A 6,636-nucleotide genomic window follows, 5' to 3' on the forward strand; every position below is an offset into this window, starting at 1 on the left:
CCACCTCCATAATACCTTCTTTTCCCTTGAATATCTCCAAATCCACGTAGCTTTCAAAGCAGTACCAGTGCATCTAAGTGTTTTAATCCCCAAACCACCAAGTTTCTTTGGTTTGCTAATATTGATCCAAGAAACCCAACACATCTTTCTCTTCTCAAGACTTGAGTCCCACATAAAATTCCTCATAAGTCTAGTGAGTTTCAATTCTACACTTGATGGCATATGAAACGAGAGATAAAAAAATATATATCGGTAAACTGGCAAGATAACTCTTAATCAACACCAATCTTCCTACCTTTGACAAGAATTTTTTCTTCTAAGTTGCTAACTTGACTTCCATTCTTTGCATAACCTCATCCCACACTGAAGCATATCTAACAATAGCATCAAGAGAAAACCCTAAGTACTTCATAGGTATTTGTTCAACTCTACAGCCCGATTCCATAGCCAAATTCTTCACAACCTCATCAGCACCCACACTAATCATGGCACTCTTCTCCAAATTAAGTTTTAAAACCTGTTAGCAATTCAAAGGTGTTAAGAATAATAAAAATCCTTCTAATATCCTCAACATTTGCATCCATAAAAATTAGCATATCATCTACAAATTGCAAATGAGATATCATTATCCCATTGTCCACCACTTGAAATCCATGTATTTGACCCATAATAGCTGCATCCTTCAATAATTTAGAAAGCACTTCAACCACCAATAGGAAAACAAAAGAGACGAGGAGTCTCCTTGTCTTAACTCTTTTAAGGGTTAAAAATTTCAGAACTACTTCCATTCACCATCACTGCAATATTAGATGAAATAATGCACCATTGAATCCAAGATATCCACTTCCTACCAAATCGATGTTTCTCCAGAATTCTCATTAAGGACTTTCACTTCACACGATCAAATGCCTTTTCCATATCAATTTTCCAAAGAACTCCTGGTTTTATCCCCTTCAATCTACTATCAATGCATTCACTAGCTATAAGCACACCATCTAAAATCTGCTTGTCTTTCACAAAAGCCCCATTATACTCAGAAAATAGTTTATGCATTACTACTTTTAGCCTATTAGCCAACACTTTAGATAAAATTCTATAAGCACTACCTAAGAAGATAAGTGGCGTAAAATCTTTAGGTGCACTTGAATCCACCTTCTTAGGGATAAGAGACTAAAAAGAACTATTAAACCTCCTATACCATGTATCAAACTTGTAAAAATAATCTATTAACATCATAAAATCATCTTTGATAATAGACCAACAACACTTATAAAAATCCATGGAAAACCCATCAGGCCCCAGAGACTTATTAGTGCTTGCATTCTGATAATCACTTGATAAACTTTTTCTCCTGAAAACTCCTTATCCATATCCCTCTTCTCTCTCATCAATACTTGGAAAGTCCAAATTATCAAGTGAAAAGGCCACATCATTATCCTCAGTATAGAGATTATTATAGAATCTCCCCATCTCCATCTTAATAATATTTTGGTCAAAACATTCAATACCATCCACATCAAGTTTAACAATAATATTCCTCTTCTTCCTAGCAATAGCTATCCTGAAAAAATATGATGTATTAGAATCACCTCACCTGAATTCATTATGTTTAGCTTTGGAATGCCACTTCCTTGCTTCCATAACATTTATATTCTTCAACTTCAACAAGCTCTACAATGTATCATCAAACTTCTCCTCACTCAATGGATGAGTCTCCTTCATTTGGTCCAAATTATCAATCTTCTCCGTGATCAATTCCCGTTTTTCCCTTCTTATACCACCAAATTCTTCTCTATTCAAGTTCTTCAAAAAGTAATTTAAATTTTGTAACTTCTTCAAGAAAATAAAACCAGGTGAACCTTGAAATTTCATCATCCCCCATCATTGCTCCACCTTCTTATTAAAATCTCTATGCAAAATCCAATTATTTTCAAACTTGAAATAAGGCTTGCACATAATACCAGGTTTAGACAACATCATAATGGTTTATGATCAGAGATAACTTTAGTAAGAGCCATCTGAACTGCTTCAGGAAACATTTGATCAAATTTCACGGTCAACATAATTCTGTCTAACCTGCATAACAAAGGATCAGTTTGCATATCTAAACAAACGAACCCCCCCTCCCCCCACCCACATACACACACACACACACACACACAATAAAGATAAATCAACCAACTTCTGTTTGTAAATGAAGTTATTTAGAAAATTATTGTTCCTGCTATCACCATCTCCTTTATTCATCTCTTCACTACTCCTAACTGATTTAATATCTCTTGCATAACACATAGGACCATCCCACAGATTTTGACCTCCTCTAAATCTTTCCAAAACACTTATCTCTCATTATAATCACAAGGAGAATACATATTACATATTATCAGTTGTGTTAGAGCATTTCTCATTTGAACCCACCAAGCGTTGGTATGTCCAGTTTGGTTGTCATATTTTAGTATCAAAACTCAATTAGAGTCGCTTGATTAAATGTACTAGAGGCAACTTCGTTTAGGTTAGACTACGAAATCTAAGAATGTTGAGAAATACAGGTATTACCTTGAAGACCAGAAGATCGTGAAGTTATATCGACTACAATGAAGACATTATCCTTCCAGACTTGTTTATGATTGGAAGGTCGTGACTTGACTTGTTTCCATTCCTATAGTTTCTTTCAAGTCGTTTGAGATTGAAAACATAACATGCAATGTTCTATTTAATACTCTGGTATTAGACTTGGTCATTTTATTATGATCAAAATGTCAATGAAGAATATTTGATTACGAAGTATAACTTTTATCTTTTGAACTTCGTAAATGTGACATCGGCATAGTCTATATAACTCGTTACTTGATTGTGTATTGGATATAGGTGTGATTTCATCCTAGGAAACTATGTTTGATTACATATGTTTAAAGGAAGTATCATATAAAAAGCTTGTTTCGTAATCGGAAGGAAATCAATAGGCGTTTTGGTCCGGTTTTTATTGAAGATCTATTGGATGACCAATTCGAACCTAGGTAGTATCTTTGGTACAACCGATCTTGGCTTTTGTTGAGAATTATGGTAGAACCGATCTTTACCTAGTTTTGGATATGGGGTAGAACCAATCTTTACTTATGTTGAGAGTCTTGCTAGAACCAAAGAATAACAACTATGAACAGTGATCCAGACCTCGCAACTCCAAAGAATCACAACTATGGATATGATGATTATTTAAACCTAAGGACGAACCCGACTATAAATATAAATTCTCTATATAAAAACAGATTTTTTTCGGGCGTTGTTGTCGGAGCTTCTGGTTGATCCTGTCCCCACCATAATATTTTTTTTGGGTAATTTTATAATATTTTTGTTGCACAATATATTTTTGGCCAATCACAATGAACAAGAAATTAATTAAAATAACTAAATATAATAAAGTATCATATATTACCAAAAATATTTTTAAAAAATCAATCACATTTAATAATTAAATTCATACACCAGATAATAATTAACAAAAGATCACAAACAAAATAAAATCACATCAAAAATAAATATTGTTGATCACGATTTCATCACAAAATTAATCAATCACAAAATAATAATAAGAAAAATGTCCAATGTCCGATTACACTTTTTCGTAATTAAACTAATGTTGATTACAATTCCAAGCTATTAATTTTTAGATTAACTCTAACCAGGATTTACCTTACTTTAATCAAAAATTACATATAAATAATTATACATAGAGTTGAGAATGCTTACCAGATCAAAAAGTGCTACCCGTTCCGCAAAAAATTGGTCGTTAATCCTGTCCAATAGTTCGAAATATAAAACCATCATTAAAGACAATCATGAAAGTAATATAACATGATTTAAATAAAATTAAGAATACGGAACAAAAGAACTTTGATAAAAAAAAGTATAATAGACAAAAATGAATATCGGTTTTTCTTAATATTGTTTATTTCATAAAAAATAACAAAAATAAAAAACTGTTTCCATTTTTAGATGTGCGGGACATACTTAATAATTTTTTGGAAAAAATTACTCACCAACTAAAAATATCTATCTAAAAATAATATTTATTTTTATCTTATAGGTAAATATGCCAAAATTGTTGTGTAAAATTAGTAAGAAAATATATTATTTATTTACCTGGTAAATTCCATTATTAGAAAATTTTATTTAGGTAAACCCAGATTTTCATCGCCTGAATTTTCCAAAAATAATAAAAATTATACAATAATAAATAAAACACTTAGCCGAAAATATAATAGTCAAGGATATCAAAATGTTATGTTGACGGATATTATTTCCTAAGATTATGTTTTCTCTTTTGGGGGTAATTTCTAGGTTTAGTTATTCTGTATATAAGGCCTCTCCGCAAATGCCAAATGCCAAATTATTATTTAACCTAATATCGTCGTCTTTTTTGCATGTACCCTCCTCAAAGATGGCACGAATGGCTGCGACGGTGGAATATCATGTGGTTAGTTGTTCCATTTACAAATAGTGAGATCGTCCTTTCTTATGTTTTCAACAATGATTTTGTTTTGTAGTTGTTCGCCTCTTCACGATGCATGGATAACGCGGTGATTTAGAAAAGGCTGATCTTTTCTTTTTGATGGTTTGGTTGTTTATGTTTTTCTATTTCTTTCAATTTAAGGTTTTGTGAACTGATTCATCCTTTTTTTATTTTGCATGAATCCTGAAAATGCGATGAATAGCGCGGTTATTGTGTAGCATACTCATGCAAGGTACCTAATCACAAGACTAATAGTTGGGTATCCAATGCACTATTATTATGCAGCATACCAATAATATAATTTACTGGTTGTGTGATTTAAATCCTACTACTACGTTTTATTTTATTATAAAACCATTTTTGTTGAGGAAAACTGATGTGCTATGGCTTAATTTTCTTGGAAAGGTTTCTTTAGATTGAACAAGCTACTGGAGCATTTCTATGCTCTTATATTTGGAGCATTTAAAGTTTACTGATCTTCTAAATGGTAAAGTACCTTCTAAATGGATCTCCTTTAACCCATTTGCTGGAATACTCTGATATTGCATGCTGGCAGGAGAGTACTTAAAATTCACACGACCTTTAGCAATACGCTCATCTGGAGCACTTAAAATTTACTTATAATTATTTCTTTCGTAGCCAGTTTAATTATATGACCATCTAGGTTTTTTGGATGTTGATTTTATAGACGATTTGTGCTATGCTATTTCGTATCAGTAGAGGCGATTCATTGTTTATTTGATACTATATTTATTAAATTTGGTTATTAAATTGAAACAAGCGGATGGCAGAACTTGGATTAATATAAATACTTCGTAATACCACAATATATATATAGTGGAAACGATGGAAGCAAATTTTTCTATATAATTAGCTTAACCTTTTCTTTGAAGAGACTTTTGTAGAGACTTGAGCTTCGATAGACTTACTGGTAATGTTCAAAGCCTACAAGAATTTATCTATTATTCATGTAGGTAGATGAGCACTATGCAGCACAAACACAGTTTACATACCCTTTTATCTGTTTTTTCTATTATATATTATTGGTTTGTATCCCGTTCTTACATGTGCAATTTTACATCTCCCTCTCTTTTTTTCTCTCTCGAAATCTTCTTCTTTTTTGTATCCCGTTCTTACATGTGCAATTAATTAAATGAAATTATATATATATAACATCGATGCCAGCTGATGACAACTATTTTCTGTTTCTCAAAAAATATCTACGCCAATATGAAATACGTTTTGATAGTATTTCCTTTATTTTGTAGTTTGAGATCTTGGTTTTTTTTCGTTTGCTTTTAACTCCAGATATTGATGAGGGCTATTCTTTGTTCTTAAAAGCTGAAAATGGCGTCTATAGTTGCACACTCACCATTATAAAGAAAAAAATTAACGATGTGCTACGGGGGAATGGCACAAATAAACTCGCATAAGTTACTAACCTGTAGACTGAAACTCCTGCACTTAGATAACTGAACCAGATTTAATTGGATTTAGTTAAATATCCTAATTCTTAAGATTGGGTCTCTAAAGATCCACTGCCACCAACCAGTGTTGTTAACCAAAGTTAAAAGAAAAACCAAAAACCAAAAATTATTTCCTGTATAAGCACATATTTATTTATCTTTTGGAAAACATGAAAAACCAAAAACCCAAAATTATTTTCTATATGGGGTTGTTTGGTAACCATTATTTTATTGGATTATCAGCCCATAATTCATTATGCAGATTATAATGGACTCTATATGCGTTCGGTAACCATTATAATAATTGCTTATTTTAATCATAATTATAAAAATCCATTATTTCCATAAACAGGAAAAAGTTGTTTTGAAAATTTATTATAATCAATTATCTTTTCTAAGAAACTCAAATTGAATTTTTTCTTCTTATTTTCTCTAAACTATCAAAAAAGAGACAAAAAAAACAACATAGAACTAAAAAGTATCGTAGATCATTGTTCTTTCTTCTCCTTTTCGAGATCATCATTCTAAGATAATCAATCATTTGAAAAAAAAAAAGTGTTTGGAAAAATTTATTTTGAAAATGATTATATCAAAATCATTTATCAATTTATGATTATCGATAATCGTAAATAGATAACCACAGATTTTACCAAACAAGGC

The sequence above is a fragment of the Papaver somniferum genome, chromosome 2 (assembly GCF_003573695.1).
Source record: "Papaver somniferum cultivar HN1 chromosome 2, ASM357369v1, whole genome shotgun sequence".
Taxonomy (NCBI): domain Eukaryota; kingdom Viridiplantae; phylum Streptophyta; class Magnoliopsida; order Ranunculales; family Papaveraceae; genus Papaver; species Papaver somniferum.